The sequence below is a fragment of the Schistocerca nitens genome, chromosome 1, assembly GCF_023898315.1.
Source record: "Schistocerca nitens isolate TAMUIC-IGC-003100 chromosome 1, iqSchNite1.1, whole genome shotgun sequence".
NCBI classification, from domain to species: Eukaryota; Metazoa; Arthropoda; class Insecta; order Orthoptera; family Acrididae; genus Schistocerca; species Schistocerca nitens.
This window is the reverse complement of record NC_064614.1, coordinates 236,309,987-236,331,146: the sequence shown is the minus strand read 5'-3', so window position 1 is coordinate 236,331,146 and position 21,160 is coordinate 236,309,987.

Genomic DNA, 21,160 nt, shown 5'->3' with positions numbered 1-21,160 from the left:
CTGTGTCGGTATCCAGGATATGAAGGACCAGTTACAACACTGCTGGGGCTGATACTACGACTTTATGGTAGCCTTCTCAAAATAATCAATGCAAGCATCCATGGCAGGGTGGGTGCAACGCAATGCTGATTAGCTGGCTCATACAGCCAAGTTCTTTTTAGAAATCCGACTCGAATTTATGACACCTCCCGCGGTGGAGGGGTAGCATCTTTGATTAGTAATCAAAACGTCCTCAATGTCGGGTTTGAAGATAGTCGCTGCTTAAATTATGAAAAAAAAACGTAATCAGCAATGCGGCCAAATACTTTCTACATAACAAGGCACCCTAAATCTACCAACGGCCTTGTCAAAGATGACGGAGGAGTGGACAGAGATTGACTACTCTCTTGCTCCTAGGGTGGGAAACTGCCCCTAAAAGTCGGAGAAATAAGCAATGGCCCGAGGATGCTAAGGCAGTGGAAACCACTGCATTGAAAAATTGTTACGATGAACTCTCCATTGGCAAAAGATTCCGGACTCGTTTTCTATTCGGATCTCTGGCAGAGGACTGCCAAGAAGAAGTGAAAAATGAGAAAACGACTGAATAACCAACGAAAGGACGTAGTTCTACGAGTCGGGGCGTGAAATATCAAAAGTTTGAAAGTGGTAGGTGAGTTAGAAAATCTGAAAGGAGAAATGTTAATGTTCTATCTAGATACAGTGGGTGTCAGTGAAGTAAAATGGAAAGGAGACAAGGATTTCTGGACGGACAACAGCAGAAAATGATATTACGGGATTTGGATTCGCTGTGAATAGGAAGGTAGGGCAGAGAGTGAATTACCTTGAAAATTTCAGTGACAGAGTTGTTCTCTTCACTATCAACAGTAAACCAAAACCGACAATAATAGTTCAAGAATACATGCTGAGGTCGCAAGTAGAAGATGGGAGATAAAAATTTAGTAGTCATGGGGGAACGGAATGCATTTAAGGAAAGGAGTAGAAGAACGGGTTACGGGAAAACATGGGTGGTGGTAACTTCCGATGGGACCAAACTGCTGAGGTCATCGGTCGATATGTTTATACACTACTTAATCTAACTTACGCTAAGGACAACACACACACACACCCATTCCCATGGAAGGACTCGAACCTCCGGGGAAGCCACGCAACCGTGGCAAGGTGCCTCAGAGAACGTGGCTATCCCGCGGGATTGGAAAACATTGGCTTGGTAGAAGGAATGAAAAGACTAATTGAGTTCTGCAATTAATTCCAGATAGTAATAGCGAATAGTCTGTTCAAAAATCACAAGAGGAGGTTTACTCGGAAAAGGCCAGGAGGTCAGGAACCTTTGAGTTAGATTACATCTTGGCCAGGCAGTGGTTCGGAAATCAGATATTGGATCGTAAGGCTTACCCAGGAGCAGATATAGACTCGAATCCCAATTTGATAATGAAGAGTAGGTTGAAGCTTAAGAGACCAGTCAGAAAGTATTAACGTGAAAAGAAATAGGATATGTGAGTACAAAGCAATGAAGAGGTATGCTTGAAGATATCTGTAGCTGTAGGTACTGCGATAATAAATTGCGTGGTAAGCATTTCAGTTGAAGGAGAGTGGACATCTCTACAAAGGATAGTCACAGAAGTTGGAGACAAAAGCGTAGGTACAAGGAAGGTAATTGCAAAGAAGTGCTTCGTTCCATTGACGAAAGGAGGAAGTAAAGTAATGTACAGGAAAGTTCAGGAATATGACATGCAAGTCACTTAGAAACGAAATAAACTGTAAGTTCAGGGAAGCTAGGGAGAAATGGCTATTTGTTTAATATGCAGAAATCGAGAAAGAAATGATTGTCAGAAGGATTGACTCCATATATAGAAAAGTCAAAAGATCCTTCGGTGAGATTAAAAGCAAGGTTAGTAACATTAAGAGTGCAATGGGAATTCCGATGTTAAATCCAGAGGAGCGAGCGGGTAGGTGGATAGAGTACATCGAAGACCCCTATGGCGGGGGAGATATTTTGTATGATGTGTTAGAAAAAGAAACAGGAATCGATGTAGACGAGAGGGGAACCAGTAATAGAAAGAGAATTTTGGAGAGATTTGGAAGACTTAAAATCAAATTTTACAGAATGGATCGATAATATTTTATAGGAAATTCTAATATATCTGAGGAACGGCAACAGAAACGATTATTCATGATGGTGTGTAGAATGTATGAGACTGGATATATACCATCAGACGTTTGGATAGACATCATCCACACAATTCCCGAGATTTCAAGAGGTGACAAGTGAGAGAATAATCCCACAATTAGCTTCACATATCATGCATCCACATTAATGACAAGAATGATACACAGGAGAAAGGAAAAGAAAACTGAGGATCTATTAGATGATGACCAGACTGCCTTAGGAAGGTAAAAGCACCAGTGGTGCAGTTGATAGTCGAAATATTACACATGACGAGTACACATAGGAGGCCAAAAGGACGAATGAAAGCTTCAAAGATTGACTGATGTAAGAATAGGAGGTATGGCAAAAAAGAAACAGGACTACTTGTTGTGCTCGTTTCCGGCTTCGTTGATGAGAAAGAGAAGATTGGGGGAATAACTTTGGACACACGCAAAAAATTTCACGCCGCTGTGATAGCTAGTCTGGCTGTGAGTCTTCTCAGAAATTGGTTATGTGTCTAAGCTCCTTCGGAATTATGCTACGCTCTAAAGTGGAACAACGTGATAACGCAAAATTCTTCATGAAACTTGAAAAATCAGCCAGAGAAACTTCCGATTTGTTGAAACAAGTTTATGGTGATCAGTGTCTATCTCATACACAAGTATTCGAGTGGCTTAAGAGACTCAAAGACGGTTGGACGACGTCGAAGAGGATTCGAAATAATCCGAAATCGGGCAGTCATTCCACTTCGAAAACTGAGGACAATGTGGAGAAGGAAAGTAGAACTGTTGAAAAAGACCGCCAGTTTCAGAACTTGCGTGCATTAAAAAGGAAACCATTAGACAGATTTTGATGATGATCTGGGCATAGCAAAGGTTTATGTTAAAGCGGTCCCAAGAATCGTCACAAAAGAGCAAAAGCAACATCCACTGGACTGCTATGCTGACACTCTTGAAAACATGGAAAATTACCCAGATTACCTCAACAAAGTAATTACGTGTGATGAAACATGGATATTTTAACATGATCCAGAGATTTAGCGACAATCCACACAGTGGAACAACCCTCAACTCTCTAGGAAGAAGAAAGTGTACATGAGCAAATCAAAATTCAAAGCAATAATGATTGTTTTCTTGGATATCCAAGGGGTTATCTACATTTATTTTGTGTACCCTCCATGAAAGTGCAACGAAGGAGTCCAGATCTGAGGAAGAATTACTCATGGATTCTTCGGCTGGACAACATTCTGGCCCGTAACATTGTGACTGTGAAGAAGTTTTCGGCGAAAAACAACAGTCAAGAGATGGAACATCCACCGTATCCACCTGACCTGGCACCATGCGACTTATTTCTTTAGCCAAAACCGAACACTGCGCTTAAAGGATACAGGTTCAATTCTGTGGATACAGTGAAGGAAAAATGACGAGCCTCATCGACAGCTTAACAGAAAGAGACTTGCATCACTGCTTGCAACATTGGAAAATTCGCATGGAGCGGTGTAGGGTATGGAAGGGGCGTACAGTGAAGGGGACAACATTTCAGTTGTGTAAGTTTTTTCAATAAAGAGAGCATGAGTCCAGTTTATTTATTGCCATACCTCGTATAGTTAAATCAGTAGCATTAGCTGTACATAGCACAGGTAAAAGGGTAGAAGTTCAGCATAAAAGTCTGGAAAACCTACCTCTCGAGTATGAATATTACGATGACATGAAACCGTAGATCGATTACGACTACTTACAGTATCAGCTGCCACAGGGAACACGGGTTGCGCAAACAAGATATTATCGATCGTATCTCAGCTGTGAGAAGAATTCGTCATCATTTAATTATGGAGACAGTTGCTCATAGGCTTCATTGACCTTAAAGTAAGTGGTAGTGACAGGCTGATCTCACAGATGAGCGAGAGTACTAATGATCGGATAGTGGTTTCAGGTACAGTGTAATGGTCATGGGCATATAATCCAAATTAGCTTGGTTCCTACCTTTGAAGTTAAAGATGGGGAAGGAGGCTTCAGAGGTTTCTGAACAACTGTTACGGACTGGGACGAATCAGTGCCCCAACAAACTTCAGACCGACCATGGAGGTGAATTTTACAATATATATATATATATATATATATATATATATATATATATATATATATATCGAAGTGGTAATGGGCCGATATGGAATAAATGATACTAATTATTCTGTCATCTGAAAGCTAATATTATCCAATAGTTCTACAGGATGATTAAAAATTGTATGAGGAAGTAATTTAATCTTCAAAAGACATAAAAATGGGTAAACTTCCTACAGCAAATCATTGACAAGTATAACTGCACTACTCACTATACAAATAAGAAGAGCTGTATTAATTTCCATGACACAGACTTCGAAATACGGTCATATTAGGATGATGGTCCACACAAGCTGAAGTTAAAAGCAGATGATTTGGTGTGTATTTCGATGTACAAAACCGTGTTTGAGAAGTGCTAACTACCGAACTGGTCAACAGAGATATCTACGTTTTCCAAGGTGCAGCACACAAACCCGGGAACATACATCTTAAAAGTCAGTGGCGGTGAAGAAACTGTAGGGACCTTTTACACAGAGAATTTACAGAAAAGCTCTGAACATGTTCCTCGAAGAGCAGATCATAAGATGTCGAGGGAACAAGGCACTACTGCAATGGCTCAGCTACTCATAAAAACACAACAGTGGGATGAATGTAGAGTGATGTACAAGAGGGTAAAGCAATGTACAGAGGTTGAGGGCACTGTCTAATCCTTGGGATGGGAAACTGGCCTTAAAAGGCGGAAGAATCGGCAGTAATCAACGGCATGAGGATGCAGAAAGCAATCAAAACTACTACTGCATTAAAGACACACGACGTTTATCCACAATAAATGTGGCCCGTAATTAAAGGAGTATCATGAAGATCTTTCCATTGACAAAAGATTCCGCACTAGTCCCCATTCGGATCTCTGCACGCAGATATGCCGCAACAAGTGGCATGGACTCAACTATCTCTGAAGTAGTGCTGGAGGGACTTGATGACATGAATCTTTCAGGTCTGTCTATAAATCCGTAAGATTACGATGGGGTGAAAATCTCTTCTGAATAGCACGTTGCAAGGCATCCCAGGTATGTTCAATAATGTACATGTCCGTGGGGTTTGGTGGCCAGCGGAAGTGTTTAAACTCAGAAGAGTGTTCCTGCAGCCTTCTCTGTAGCAAGTCTGGACGTGTGGGGTGTCACATTGTTCTGCTGGAATTTCCAATGTCCGTCGGAGTGCACAATCGACATGAGTGGCTGCAGGTGATCAGAGAAGATGCTTACGTATGTGTCACCTGTCAGAGTCGTATACAGGCGAATCAGGGGTCCCACATCACTCCAACTGCATACGCCCCACACCACTACAGAACCTCCGCCACGATGGAACAGCCCCTGCTGACAAGCAAGGTCTATGGATTCATGAGGTTATCTCCATACCCGTATCCAACCATCCGATAGACACAATTTGAAACGAGATTCGTCTGACCAGGCAACATATTTCCAGTCATCAACAGTCCAATGACGGAGTTGACGAGTCCAGGCAAGGCGTAAAGTCTAGTGTCGTGCAGTCATCAAGGGTATACGAGTGGGCCCTCGGCTCCGAAGGCCCTTAGCGATGATGTTTCATTGAATGGTTCATACGCTGACCCTTGTTGATGGCCTAGCATTGAAATCTGCAGCAAAATGCGGAAGAGTTGCATTTCCGTCACATTGAACGATTCTCTTCAGTCGTCATTGGTCCCGCTCTTGCAGGAATTTTTTCCGCCCGCAGCGATGTCGGAGATTTGATGTTTTAACGGATTCCCGATATTCACAATACACTTGTGAAAAGGTCGCACAGGAAAATGCCCACTTCATTGCTACCCCGAGATGCTGTGTCCCGTGGCTCGTGCACTGACTACAACACCACGTTCAAACTAAATTAAATCTTGATAACCTGCAATTGTAGCAAGAGTAACCGATCTAACAACTGCGGCAAACACGTGTTGTCTGATAAAGGCGTTGCCAACCGTAGCGCCGTATTCTGCCTGTTTACATATCTCGGTATCTGAGTACGCATGCCTATAGCAGTTTCTTTGGCACTTCAGTGTATTATGGTAATAAGTAACGTAAAAAAAAGACATTACGAATGCTATTACATTATCCAAGATTTTGTTTAAAGCCTTTTATGACATTCATGTTGCATATACTTATATGGATATGACCTGCAGCTGTCTAGAACGAAATTAGAATTATATTAATACCTTTAGCTGCTGACGGGCGTTGATTTATATCAACGGGGACAGGTGAAAACGAGTGCCCCGACCGGGACGCGAACCCGGGATTTCCTGCTTATATGGCAGACGCTCTACCCATCTGAGCCACCGAGGGCATAGAGGATATTGCAACTGCAGGGAAAATCTGGCGCACGCCTCCCGCGGGACCCACATTCTCACCTTGTATGTCCAGACATTACATTCGTAAACGGCTGCAGGTCATCAATCCATATCCATATAAGTATATAGTTCTGGCAATACCGGCCACGACCTTCTTCTTCCGTGCGGATGCACACATATTACGCGATCTCTTACGGGACTTGGTAAGAACGTCTTCCACGAGTAATGATTGTATTGGGTAGGGACACTACGAATGTAGTGCGTGGACATACAAGGTGAGAAAGTGGGTCTCCCGGGAGGCGTGCGCGAGATAGTCCCTGCAGTCGCGCTATCCTCTGTGCCCTCGGTGACTTACAAGGGGAGGCCGCCAATTGTGAAATTCAGATTCGATTCATACTGCGCATAATAAAAGCTCATGGCAAGAGGTGTAATGTGGCAAAGCACCAAGATGCACTTATCAGCTGTTGTCGAGAAAATCGACAGTTAAAAGAAACCGTTGCGTGAAATACTCTCTACGATTAATAATTTTGTACAGCGCCGTGGCGCAGCGGTAAGCGCTCGGGTTCGTAATCCGAAGGTAGCCGGATAGAATCTCGTGCCATGCTATTTTTTTATTATTAGTTTTTTGTAATTCAAATATATAAGCTATTAATGAATTGCTTATGCATGTTGGTGAAGGCGGATGGCTCTCCAATTGTACCGCCTCCATTTTTCCGTTTTTTTAACAGGGTGTACCACGCTCTCCCGTCCGCACTGATTTTCGACGATTTTATAAGTTGCGCTAGGGACCACATCTACCTTCTTTCGAAGTTAGCAGGCAACTACGCTGTTATGCGGCGGCTCGTTTCGGCCCATTCAGCATCTGTCCTTCAAGTGTAACGAGCGAGTAACGGAGTTTATATTTCATACCTGCCACAGCGAATTTGTGTTCGTGGGGTCTCTATTCTAATTCGAACGTTTGACTTACGCTATACGTATTCGTTTCAGAATATCGTTTCTAAGTCTTCCGTTAACTATACGTGGTTAACATTATGAAGATAATTAATAACATTTGTGAAATACAACTTTGTTTGCGGAAAACATAATGATTTTCGAAGTCGCCAGTTTTTCCACGACAAACAACTTTCAACAACTTATTATATGCATAATTGTTGTAACTGATTGCCGGTCATTATATATATATATATATATATATATATATATATATATATATATATATATATATATATATATTTGAATTACAAAAAACAGATACTAAAAAAAAAGTTGCATGGTGCGAGATTCGTTCCGGCGACCTTCGGAATACAAACCGTAGCGCTTACCGCTGCGCCACGACGCTGTGGAAAACTGTTAATCGTAGAGAGTATTTCACCGCAACGGTTTCTTTTAACTGTCGATTTTCTCGACAACGGCTGAGAAGTGCGTCTTGGTGCTTTGCCACATTACACCTCTGGCCATGAGCTTTTATTATGCGCAGTTTGAGTCGAATCTGAATTTCACAATTGGCGGCCTCCCCTTGTTAGATGGATAGAGCGTCTGCCATTTAAGCAGGAGATCCAGGATTAGAGTCCCGGTCAGGGCACACATTTTCACCTGTCCCCGTTGATATATATCAACGCCCGTCAGCAGCTGCAGGTATTAATAGAATTCAAATTTCATTCATGTTTCAAATATAATTTACATAGTATATATTCTATGATAATATAATTAAACCTTCCATTATACCATACTAAATGAAGTTTTATTTTTGTATATATTTCTAAATCTCTCACAAAATATGAACCTTCTGCTCCAGTCACAAAAATATATTAATTGTAGCCAAAATTCGAGAAAAGTAAAAAGTACGGCGTTTTCCCAAAACAATGGGCAGCGTCAATGTCAAACCTCTTGTCCATTCTACTCGATATTAATGGTGATTTTGATAATCTCCATTTCATTGGTTGAACTGGTATTTAATAGGCAACATATTTTCTGACTGAAGAGCGTTCTCCGCAGCAGCCTAGTTTTGTACTTAACCTAGTCGACAAAGACTTTCATGATCCTTTAGAAGTGTGTTAAAATTTCTCTTTACAGTTTCATTTCAGACGTTACCACGTGGACAAAAATTTTGTCTACCCTACATACTGACAGAGGAGAGGGCTTATCCTTCACAGATCTGATGGCTATACGTATTTCATTCTTGATCTAAAAGCCGGTCTGATGTTCCGTTTCTCTAACATCTTCCCGAACTTATAAGTAACGTTTTTAAAACAAGGAAGTTTAAAGGACAATGACTGGAAAACCCGGAAGATTCACCAGCAGGTAGGAAAGCTGCTCGCAAAAGCCTTCATAGCGAGATGCAAGCAAGCTTTGTGATCTATCATGATAAATTTGCAGTAAATTTTGGCGCCAATTACGGTATCGACATTGATACATCGGAGCTAGTTAGCGAAATAGCTGCTTTCAACTGAAGCTGAAGAAGAGCATAGACATCGCTTCCCATTTGGATGTTTTGAAGCTTGTTTTTTGTCACTCAGGGTATGAGCTACGAGAAGTGTACCCAAACACTGAAATACGAGTAGCTTTATGGATATTTATGACAGTTCCAGCGACAGCAGCACATTGTGACCGCAGATTCAGCGAATTAAAAGTCATAAAAACTACTTGAGGTCAAGTATGGGTGAAAAATTTAGCTCTCTTGTGCCTGTGCCTGTGCACCCAAGAGGAGCTCTCAAAACTTCAGTGCACTGTTCTTCTTCATTTAAGAGTAAAGTACCCATACATTATATCAAAATGGTTCAAATGGCTCTGAGCTCTATGGGACTTAACATCTACATCTACATCCATACTCTGTAAGCCACCTGACGGTGTGTGGCGGAGGGCGCCTTGAGTATCTCTATCAGTTCTCCCTTCAATTCCAGTCTCGTATTGTTCGTGGAAAGAAAAATTGTCGGTATGCCTCTGTGTGGGCTCTAATCTCCATGATTTTATCCTCATGGTCTCTTCACGAGATATACGTAGGAGGGAGCAATATACTGCTTGACTTCTCGGTGAAGGTATGTTCTCGAAACTTCAACAAAAGCCCGTACCGAGCTACTTAGCGTCTCTCTTGCAGAGTCTTCCACTGGAGTTTATCTATCATCTCCGTAATGCTTTCGCAATTACTAAATGATCCTGTAAGGAAGCGCGCTGCTCTCCGTTGGTTCTTCTCTATCTCTTCTATCAACCCTATCTGGTACGGATCCCACACTGCTGAGCAGTATTCAAGCAGTGGGCGAACAAGCATACTGTAACCTACTTCCTTTGTTTTCGGATTGCATTTCCTTAGGATTCTTCCAATGAATCTCAGTCTGGCATCTGCTTTACCGACGATCAACTTTATATGATCATTCCATTTTAAATCACTCCTAATGCGTACTCCCAGATAATTTATGGAATTAACTGCTTCCAGTTGCTGACCTGCTATATTGTAGCTAAATGATAAAGGATCTTTCTTTCTATGTATTCGCAGCAAATTACACTTGTCCACATTGAGATTCATTTGTCATTCGCTGCACCACGCGTCAATTCGTTGCAGATCGTCCTGCATTTCAGTACAATTTTCTACTGTTACAACCTCTCGATATACTACAGCATCTTCCGCAGAAAGCCTTAGTGAACTTCGATTTTATCCACAAGGTCATTTATATATATTGTGAATAACAACGGTCTTACGACACTCCCCTGCGGCACACCTGAAATCTCTCTTAATTCGGAAGACTTCTCTGCATTGAGAATGACATGCTGCGTTCTGTTATCTAGGGTGATCTGAGGTCATCAGTTCCCTAGAACCTAGAACTACTTAAACCTAACTACCATAAGGACATCACACACATCCATGCGCGAGGCAGGATTCGAACCTGTGACCGTAGCGGTCTCGTGGTTCCAGACTGATGCGCCTAGAACCGCTCGGCCACACCGGCCGGCCATACATGATATCGATCATGCACTATTTAGCGATCATAAAATAAAGCAAAGACTGCAGTGCAGCTAACAATGTGCGAGTTAGTGAGCTAGAGTCGAGTATTGGAGTCCGTGAGTGGAAATCGGGTGTGCGACAGGCTAGAGACGGTTGCTCGGTAACGAGGCTGGTGAATAGTGGCAGAATACAGGCGTAATGGTACACAGTATTTGATTTCTGTTGAGTGTTTATGAATGTTGGTTTTGCGAAAGAGTGTTTTAATTAATAAAATCTAGTATTTGTGAAAGGAGATATTATTATTTAGGGGTTTTCTTTAGATTTCACAAGAACAGAAGGGCATGACAATGTGTTACATGAAAAGGAGCTATTACCTAATTATGCTAAATTAATTAAATATAATTTCATCTTCAGCATATGCGAATAATGTAGTTCTGTGCGAAACTGGAGGGAGGTTATACTCACCCATCCTACACCCAGGATCTCGCCCCTTCCGATTTTCACCTGTTTGGCCCAATGAAGGCTGCACTCCATGCGAAGCAGTACATGGATGATGGGGACGTTACAGATGCAGCAAGACGTTGACTCCGCCGTTGCTCTATAGAGTGGTACAATGTGAGCATACAGGCCCTCCAAGTAAAGTGTCATGAGGCTAGCACTTTGAACGGAGATACCTAGAGAACAGGGTTATGTAGCTAAAAGAGTGGGGAATCATTTGGTGTATTTTAGTTCCAGTGTTTTTCATATCTTTGTCAATTTCAGTGACCCATTTAGGTTTGGATTTGTAGCTATTTATTAAGTTCATGATCTGCTTCGTCAGTCTGTTATCCATTTGGTACATGTGTAGTCTTCTTTTCCACATTAGATCAATTAGCTTTCTCATTTTGAAATAGAGCTCTCTGTCTGACCTTAAAAATTTCTATTCTGCTTTACTGTTATTTTTTAGATCCCACTATTTTTCTTCGAGTTCTTTCAAAGGTTTTCGCAGTTTCAAGCTCTCCAAACCTGGTTAGTTTGTTTCTGCTACATACATTTTTTTAGACGTTACCACCGTTTCACAGTACATTAGTTTTGAGTTCCAGGACAATGTTTCGTGTCGTATATGTTTCTTGTTATATGGAATGCCTTTTCCATTTTCTGTATTCTGTTTTCCATTGCTATCTTTACTTTTCTATTGCATGTTTTCTACTCTCCTACGTATTTAGAACAGATTGTTTTAGATACTGTGTTGTTATGAATTTTAAGATTTTGTGGAACATCACTCACATTTGCCACGGACTCTGCTACTTTTAACCCTAGTTTGCTAGCCTGTTTCTGTAGTTCTGTGATCTGTTCTTTGGCATTATACAGTAAGTCAGTAATTAATGGTGCGTCTTCTGCAAAAGCCAATCTATGCTGATTTTATTTGAGTTTCTTCCTAGTTGATCACCCTTAGTATTGATGAATTTCCTCCATTCAATCAGCACCTTCTCTAATGCTCAGTTGAAAAGTAGACGTGCCGTATCATATCCTTGTCTTACTCCTTACTCTACGTTCTTTATTATATATCATTCTAAACTCAATCTACAGTAGCTTCCATAAACATAACATAAGATTTTATCCTATTTTCAGTCTCTTTGGAAAGTTTCTACAGTTTTAATTTGTATTTCACACTGATGGATTTAATTTATTTTACGCAATATTGTTCAACAATAACGACTGCCAGAAAAAATTAGTAAACCCTTTTAGAGGTTACCAATTCACTCATGGTTTATTGTAACAGTGCATATGGAGTACAGGAAATGATTACATTTACAGATCAATACTACAAGCGGTTCTGTGGTAGCAGGTATCGATCCATGCTGATACTCCCATAATAACACGTGGTGTAGCCTCCAAGGGCGGGAATGGAGCCGCTCATTCTGACATCCAGTCTATACTACAGGTGGCAAATCCGTCCTGGGATATGTTATATCACGCCATCTCAAGCTGCTCACGTAGTTCTGTAAGAGTTGCTGGCTGACGAGTCGCAAGAAGCACTTCTCGTGCCGTTATATCCCACACGTGCTTGATTGGAGACAAGTCTGGAAATGGTACTGGCCGGGGAAGTTTGTGCATGTCTTGCAGAGCGCGTCGAATTCCTTGGACAGTGGGTGGACGAGCATTGTCCTCTTGAAACCAGACATCACCTTCCTGTTGCAAGAACGGCAAAAGAACGGGTCTAACAACATTCAGCACGTACCGAGCACTGGTAAGGGTCATCTCCGGAAATGCCAAGGTGAATGGGAGTTGTAACTTATATCACTCCAGACCATATGGCCTGGGATGGAGCCGGTCTGTCTTGGACGACTGCACTCTGTGGGACAGCTCTCACCGGGTCTGCGTGGTACGCGCAAACGACCATTACTTGCGTGCATGCAGAATCTGCTTTCATATCTGAAGACAAGGCCGCGCCATTCCGTCTTCCAAGAGATCTTATGATGGTGCCGGTCAAGACGTACATATCGTTGCTGTGGCGTGAGTGGAAGACGGGGCAGAGGCGTATGTGATCGTAGTCTCACTGCTAATAACCGATTCGCAACAGTTCGTGTTGACACGTCTGGGCTCACAAGCCGTCTTATCTGTGCTGTGGTAGCTATGCGATCTGCTACTGATGCCCTTACAATACGATGAACTTGATGGGCGTTTGTGATGTGTGCACGTCCGAAACCTGCTCTATCGCTGTTAGAGAGTGTAAGTAGGCTGTTTAGGTTTTTGTGTTGGTAACGCCACGTAGCGCTCTACATGAAAATCACTGACTGTGCTGTGTGAAGTCTGTGGCTGGTTTGCATTGTTGGAATATTTTCTATTGTAGTGTTGGGCAGTTGGATGTGAACAGCGCGTAGCGTTGCGCAGTTGGAGGTGAGCCGCCAGCAGTGGTGGTTGTGGGGAGAGATATGGCAGGATTTTGAGAGCGGACGATGTGTGTCCATCAGAAAGAGTAAATTTGTAATACTGGATATCACGAACTGATATATATATATATATATATATATATATATATATATATATATATATATATATATATATATGTGTGTGTGTGTGTGTGTGTGTGTGTGTGTGTGTGTGGTGTCACCGCCAGACACCACACTTGCTAGGTGGTAGCCTTTAAATCGGCCGCGGTCCATTAGTATACGTCGAACCCGCGTGTCGCCACTATCAGTGATTGCAGACCGAGCGCCGCTTCACGGCAGGTCTAGTCTAGAGAGACTCCATAGCACTCGCTCCAGTTGTACAGCCGACTTTGCTAGCGATGGTTCACTGACTACATACGCTCTCATTTGCCGAGACGACAGTTTAGCATAGCCTTAAGCTACGTCATTTCCTACGACCTAGCAAGGCGCCATATTCAGTTACTACGAATGTATTCTGAACAGATAATATTGTGAATCAGGTACCGTCAAGAGCGACGTTCATAATGAATGGATTAAAGTTAAGTATCAAACTAGCTAAGTCCGCTTTCTGAATTCTAATTCCTTGTCATGTTCCAGACCTCACGTCAGTATAGTCCTTCCCTCCTCACGCCAGCCTGCGTGAGCTAAACGCATGCATTTCGGCCTCCAATAGTAACACGGTTTTGGCTCTTCAGCCAACACAATATATAATGACTTTTGAACACTATTAAGGTAAATACATTGTTCGTTCTCTATCAAAATCTTTCATATGCTGACTATGCCTATCAGTAGTTAGTGCCTTCCGTAGTTAGAATATTTTATTTAGTTGGCAGTATTGGCGCTCACTGTATTGCAGTAGTTCCAGTAACGAAGATTTTTGTGAGGTAAGTGGTTCATGAAAGGCATAGGTTATTGTTAGTCAGGGCCATTCTTTTGTATGGTTTATTGAAAGTCATATTGCGTTGCGCTAAAAATATTGTATGTTAGTTTAGTATTGATCAGAATAAGTAAAGAGAGAAATGTCTGAGTACGTTGAGTTCTGCTCAGCTGCTTGAAAATCAAAAAACGTAAGAGGTTTATCAGCACAGTAATTCATTAATTTTTCTAAGGGGACGTTTCAAGAGGTCACGTGACCACTGATACCAGTACCGTTTCACAACTGACTCAGCAAGTCCAACTTGTGTGGCGATTCTCCGAAAGAACCATCGCGCCACTCGGAAGGTTACTGGTTAACCTCTTTCAAATTCAGTCGCCTGTACGAAGCACAACTGCGTGTCCGTGACATAGTCACCTGATTTCTTCACATGTCTGCACCATACTGTCTCTTTTGACTGTGAGCACTCCCTATTAAAGGATAGAAACGAATGGTGCTCCGGTAACTATGCCACTTTGCCATGTGTTGGCAGACGGGATTGACACCATTATCATTACACGTCATCCCTCATATGCCATCATAGGATCAAAATTGACGCCGTCTTTCCAGTCTTTTTCAGGCAATGTAATTTTTTCAAACAACCTTCTTTAATATTATTTCATTTTAATTAAAACTGCTTAAAAGATTACAAAATTTGCTGCATCTGCGTCAAAAAATTGAGAAAGGGTATCTACGAGAGGGTGGGAGCAGGGCTAGGGGGCGGTGGGGGTGGGGAGGGAGAGTAGCTCTGCCAGTTCTGTCAGGACCGCACCTCAGTAAAGTCAGCAAATGCTGTTGTGAGAATGGTATGCTTGCGGCCATAGCATATGTTCTAGCGGTAAGGGAACTCCGTCTTCAGGCCACAGGTGGCCCACCCGGACCATCCGACCGCCGTGTCATCCTCAGTTGAGGATGCGGATAGGAGGGGCGTGTGGTCAGCATACCATTCTCCTGGTCGTTATGATGGTTTTCTTTGACCGAAGCCGCTACTAATTGGCACCACGAGGCTGAGTGCACCCCGAAAAATGGCAACAGCGTCTGGCGGCCTAGATGGTCACCCATCCAAGTGCCGGCCACGCCCAACAGCGCTTAACTCCAGCGATGTCACGAGAACCGGTGTATCCACTGCGGCAAGGCCGTTGCCTTTCTAGTGGTAAGGGCGTTCCATAAATTGTTTCAGTATATTGCACGAAGTCAGCGAATTAGTTAAATTGTGCACGGAGGAGAGAAAGATAATGTGCATTACCCAAAGGCTCTCATGCCCTGACTTTCCCCCCTCTACTCGAGTCTCCATGAAAAAGCTCCCCACTAGCGGCGTCTCGGCATTTCCCCTCCGCAAGACGTATTTCCGAGATATTTCCCCCGGCGTCGCCTCAGTCTGTTACATTAACGACATCGTCACCTCTGCCATTCAATCAGGTTATCGAATTCCCAGCCCGCATCTCGTGGTCGTGCGGTAGCGTTCTCGCTTCCCACGCCCGGGTTCCCGGGTTCGATTCCCGGCGGGGTCAGGGATTTTCTCTGCCTCGTGATGGCTGGGTGTTGTGTGATGTCCTTAGGTTAGTTAGGTTTAAGTAGTTCTAAGTTCTAGGGGACTGATGACCATAGATGTTAAGTCCCATAGTGCTTAGAGCCATTTGAACCATTTGAACCATCGAATTCCCATCATTTCGCTTAAATCGACCGATCTTCATTGGTCACGTGTGGGAGAGCGCATCCTCTCCCCAGCTCGCCTGCGCCACACCACCTCCGCCCCCCGGGCTGCACGCGAGGCGGAGCGGCTGTGACCCAGTGCGGAGCGCCGGGCGGCTCAGGGGGCGGCTGCGCGCAGCGGCGGCAGCGGCGGCGGTGGTGGTGGTGGCGGTGCCGTTGGTGGCGGTGGAGGCGGCAGTCGCGGCGCGGACGCAGCAGCGGGCGCCTCCCGGGGAACGTGAGCCGAGTACGCGGACGACGCCGCCTCCCGCCTCCCGCGACCTGTTGCCGCCTCGGTCGACGCCGCCTCCCGCCTTCAGTGCGCTCCGGGTTATATAGCCGTTCAGTGCTTCCGCGTTCCTCTGTGTGCGTCGAAAGACAAAGTGGCTGACCTTCTTGAGATGGAGGTGAGGCTGCTATTTTCTTAAAGGGCAAGCAGCAGCTCGCTATCTAATGCAAACAGCAGCGTACTACTTCAGCTGGCTTTTAAAAAGCTGGAGAGAATGGTCTGCAGATACAGGTGAGGCAGCCATTTCGTTACAGGCTAAGCAACATTTCGTTATCTAATGGAAGTGACTCTCCCTGGAGTCTCCGTGGTAATAATACATTACACACGTGAAACGAAAGTACTAGTTTACTTGACTGACAAAAATAGTGAAGTCTGAAGAGTCATCAGGTATAGGTGAGGTGGCTGTCGTGTTACACGACCAACGACATCGAAACAATGTTGATCAACTGAAGCAAGCATTTCTAAAGCCTTCGCGGACTTTTTTTTGTCAATCGGCAATTGGAGATTTACAATTTCTGTATATCAAGAATTTTGGAGACTGTGCCTCTGGGTATTTTGTCTCGTAGTATGCTATTTTTCGTACTCCAAGCAAGAGCGTGAAAATTATTTTTTATTGTGAACATCGTTCAGTAGCCAGTTTCAGGACTGATCTTTAATATCATTGTCTTATCTATACTGTGGGAATTTGAATAACAATTATCTCTTTAATTTATTCATGTTGATAGTGAGTGATCTCCGTTACTCGAAGAATACAGCAACCATCCACTTTTTATATAGCAATACTTAGGCTATGACGCGTTTTGGATTTTCACTAATTTTCAACTGGCGTCAAATGTTTAAATCTTTGTCAGTACAACGTTTGAAACGATTGCACATGCAGCTTTCACAATGCAGCCGATAAAAACGTTGTAGTGACGAAGATATAAATGTGTTAAATCAGACAGAGCTACAGAAAAATAGTGGAACGTTTGTTATATTTCTTCAAGTAACGGTACACTCAACTGTACATTTTCGGTACCCCTATTACAGTGCTGTATATTGTAAAGTTCTCCCGTTCAAACAGCCTTCACGATAGTCGGAGAATTTGAGCTGTCACTTTCACTTCAGTCGCTTCCTAGTATGTTATTAATTTAGACACGGTGGAGAAACGTTTATCATTATGAATATCCTTGAAGTTCCTAGCAGAAGTTTCTCCCATTTACGCCAGTCACCAATAATACTATTTTCATCGCGTTACCCACAATGTAAAGTTTACATTATCTCTGTGGCTGAAATGCTGTAGCTGTTGTCTGAATAATTCTAGAATCAGCGTTAATTTTGTCTCGAAATTGTTACTTACTTTTTGGCTACGATTTAATCCTAGAAGAAATATCTTCTGCTCTAATGCAAGCTAGCTGATGGACAAATATCATTCTTATGAAAAAATCGTGAGTTATTGTAGTTTCTATTAGAAAAACCCACATTTCATATTGTAATAGTTCTTAAAAATCCCACCAACTTCTTAATAGAAGATTGAGGATCTATATCAAACAGCCGTAATGTCTTTGTATGGAAATAGCATTTTATTTACTGTGTTATGGGCAATGATTTTCGAGAAACTACTCTCATTTACTTATTTTGTTATAATGTTATATATACAAATTCAAAACATCACTTACATTCTTCTTAACTCCATTAGCACGATAGATGGGAGACAATAAATTTTCCGGCTAGTTATCAGCGCCTGTTGACGTGACTGATTATTATTTCGCAAACTTTCGTTCGCTGTGCGCAGATAATTCTACGATCGAATCTTGTTCAAATTTCCTTCTCATTACCTAATTCCCTAATTCTCTATCTACCAATTAAGAATACGATTACGAGCTCTGGCAAAAACTATACATGCAACTGTTACATATTTGCGTGAAAAACGGAATGTGACAGTTGGTTAATGCTCTATTTGTGTAAATAAATGAGCACCATTTGTACTTGCGTTACGGTATAGTAAACAGTACAGTCGTAATGATAAGCACGAATTATACGAATTAAAATTTTAGTATACTTTTACATGGTGGTCTTAAATAAAATTTGTAATTACGTTTTATCTTCGCTATGCCAGATCGTCAGTTTCCTCAACTATAGATTACGGCAGAGGAATTGAAAGTGGCATACTCACTATAAATGACAGTTCACTATTGGCAACAGCCTTCCCTTTAACAAAAGGAGGAACGTAATTAAGTTATGGATGTGCTGGGTGTAGCGCTGATCCGTAATTTAAGACATATAATTACGTTGACTATTGCGGCACCAAATAAAGAACGTATTGCTGCTAATTGAACTGACGAATAAGCACACCCAACTGTTTATGTTACTGACAGGAAGTGACACGAACTGGCAAGCTAAGAAATGAATGGAAAGCTGCCCATCATACGCTGCCTTTACTTTCTCTTCAAGCGATATCAGTACGGAGAACGCACGGGCTTGACTTTGAAAATGTGGATCAATTAATTGTGGGTGGCTAGAAAGGAAAACCTTCATTTAAGGAATCCACGGGGAGTGTAACTGATGGAGAGAAGAGGTTCAGGGGCCGATATTTTAGGATTACCCCTGTAGCACTTTACCGTTTAACTGCCTCAGACAGTTTAAGTGCGTGAAATGAATTTTATTGAAAACTGAATTACTGCCTCCATATTGACCGCTGTATCTGACGCTCGTTAGGCTCAAATGAAACGTAAACAGATGAGGCCCAGACACATTTCGCTTACGGAGGAGATATTACAGTGCAAAACTGTACTACACTTTCTTCTTAGCAACAACTGCGTTTAACTCCTTTCATTCTTTTGAAAATAAACAAATATGTAACGAACAGATGAATATGAAGATGGAATATTCAGAGGGTAACATTAGTTTACCAGTAAAGACGGCAGCTTCTGACTTATCTGAAACGCTTCAACTCAGAATGATTGTGGTTTTTACTTTGACGAGAAATTAGAAGAACGACAATAAGGTATCATTATAATTAAAATTGAAATATGTCAAGCAGAATAGAGGTGTGATGTGATCTTCAGAATGTAAAATCCCTCTAATATTTATGAATGTTTTGTGGTCTATCTGATTGAATAAACACAAGCATAGGGGAAAAAATAAACAGCCTCGTCGTTCCTATTTACAGGAGCACCGAATGGGATCGTTATGGTGCTGTATGTTAGGCAATCAGACTACGGAAAACACTTTCAGCTTTCACGGTTTTTAATAACTTAAGAGTAGAAAGACACTCTACGTCTTCTATAATGTTGCTGTTATCGAAAGCAATTGTTCCTCGCTTTCAATGTTGTTCTACAAGATTTTACGGCGAGTGGGTGAACATTACCGAGGCATATCGTATGGAATCTCAAATGCCTTGGCGTTATTGTAAGATGCAGTTACAAATATGGTGAAAGATCTGGTTGTTCTCAAAGCGTTGTTTGTAATATACAACAAAAATACAGTTTTCATGCCTAATGTGTATCAGATTACTGTCACTTATAGAGTATTACATCCACAGATAATCTGCCAAATTCTAAATGTGTATTGTCATGACGTCAGAGTCAATGATCTGTAAAGAAAACATGAAGAAAACTTATATTCTAATGTACTGTCGATGTCGGCCTTGTTAGGAACAGAGCTGAGGTATTTCTGCTTGTGATAAGATAGAAAACATGTCTGTTCTGAAAGGTCTGTCTCAATGTTCGAATAAAGTTATTTGTAATAGCGACGGGAAATCTTAATATAAAGACAAAGTACTTGAAATAGAATCTGAAACCAAATACCCACCAGTAAATGTCGTCTGTAATTTATACATGTTGTTCATTACATATAAGCATAGTTTTACGTCACTGATTAACGAACTGTGAAAACTTGTAGAAAATTTCTTTCCCCAGTCTTGACGAAATTTTATTACACCGATTTTATGTATCCGTAACAGTTCTATCTACCTTCATAGAACGGACAACAGAATGATAAGGCGGACACAATTTCTATTGCCTAAATTATGTTTGTTAAGTGTTTAATTACATTTTGCCGCTAGTGTAATACCATTTACCACTAGTCTAGTAAATATTTGCTAGACAGAGAGATTAAATAGTTAATAATTACTAAAATAGTTCGTTTATTTGGTGAAGTTGGAACAAAAATTACAGAGAGCTAATCCTGTGATTTACGTCAAAAGCAAACACGAAAACCGTAGCGGCGGATTCGATTATTGTGGCTTCATGATTGGTCGCCCGGACGTGACAGACAAAATAACGTTAATGAAGAGACCGCTGCAGTGCCGTATTTTCAAAGGCATCTAATACCGTTACGTATACGTGAGAAATTTTTTCTCAAGAACTAGAGAAAGGAAGAACATAACCCCTCACCTTCATTATCTGCACTGGGAACAATATGGATTTTCCACAAAAAAAGAAACAAAGATGTTCTGCTCCTTAACAATGATAGTACAGAGGTGACCTTATGATCACACAAAGTAAACAACTGTTAACCGCACTACCGTAAGCTATGGAATATACTTCAGGAGGTAGACAGGCGAGTTCGATCGTCTGTTCTGCCAAGGACTCTTTTTCTTTGTGGGAAAAGAGGAACGCACTCCGTGTAGACTAATGAAGACAATATAGTACCTACGTCAAAATTTATAGCAATTCTGGTTTTGAAATCCTTTATTAGTGACTGGGCAGTTCGTACTACTCCTTTTACACTCCTCTACTGGTGCCTTGATTGCCGTGTTCCCTGCGTTTGACTGTGTTCTATTATTTTTTCCATTACAGAGATAAGGTTCGCGCTCGCTGCGATAATATAACAGTCGTACTCTTATACGAAGACCGAGCTCTTCAACAAATGATTT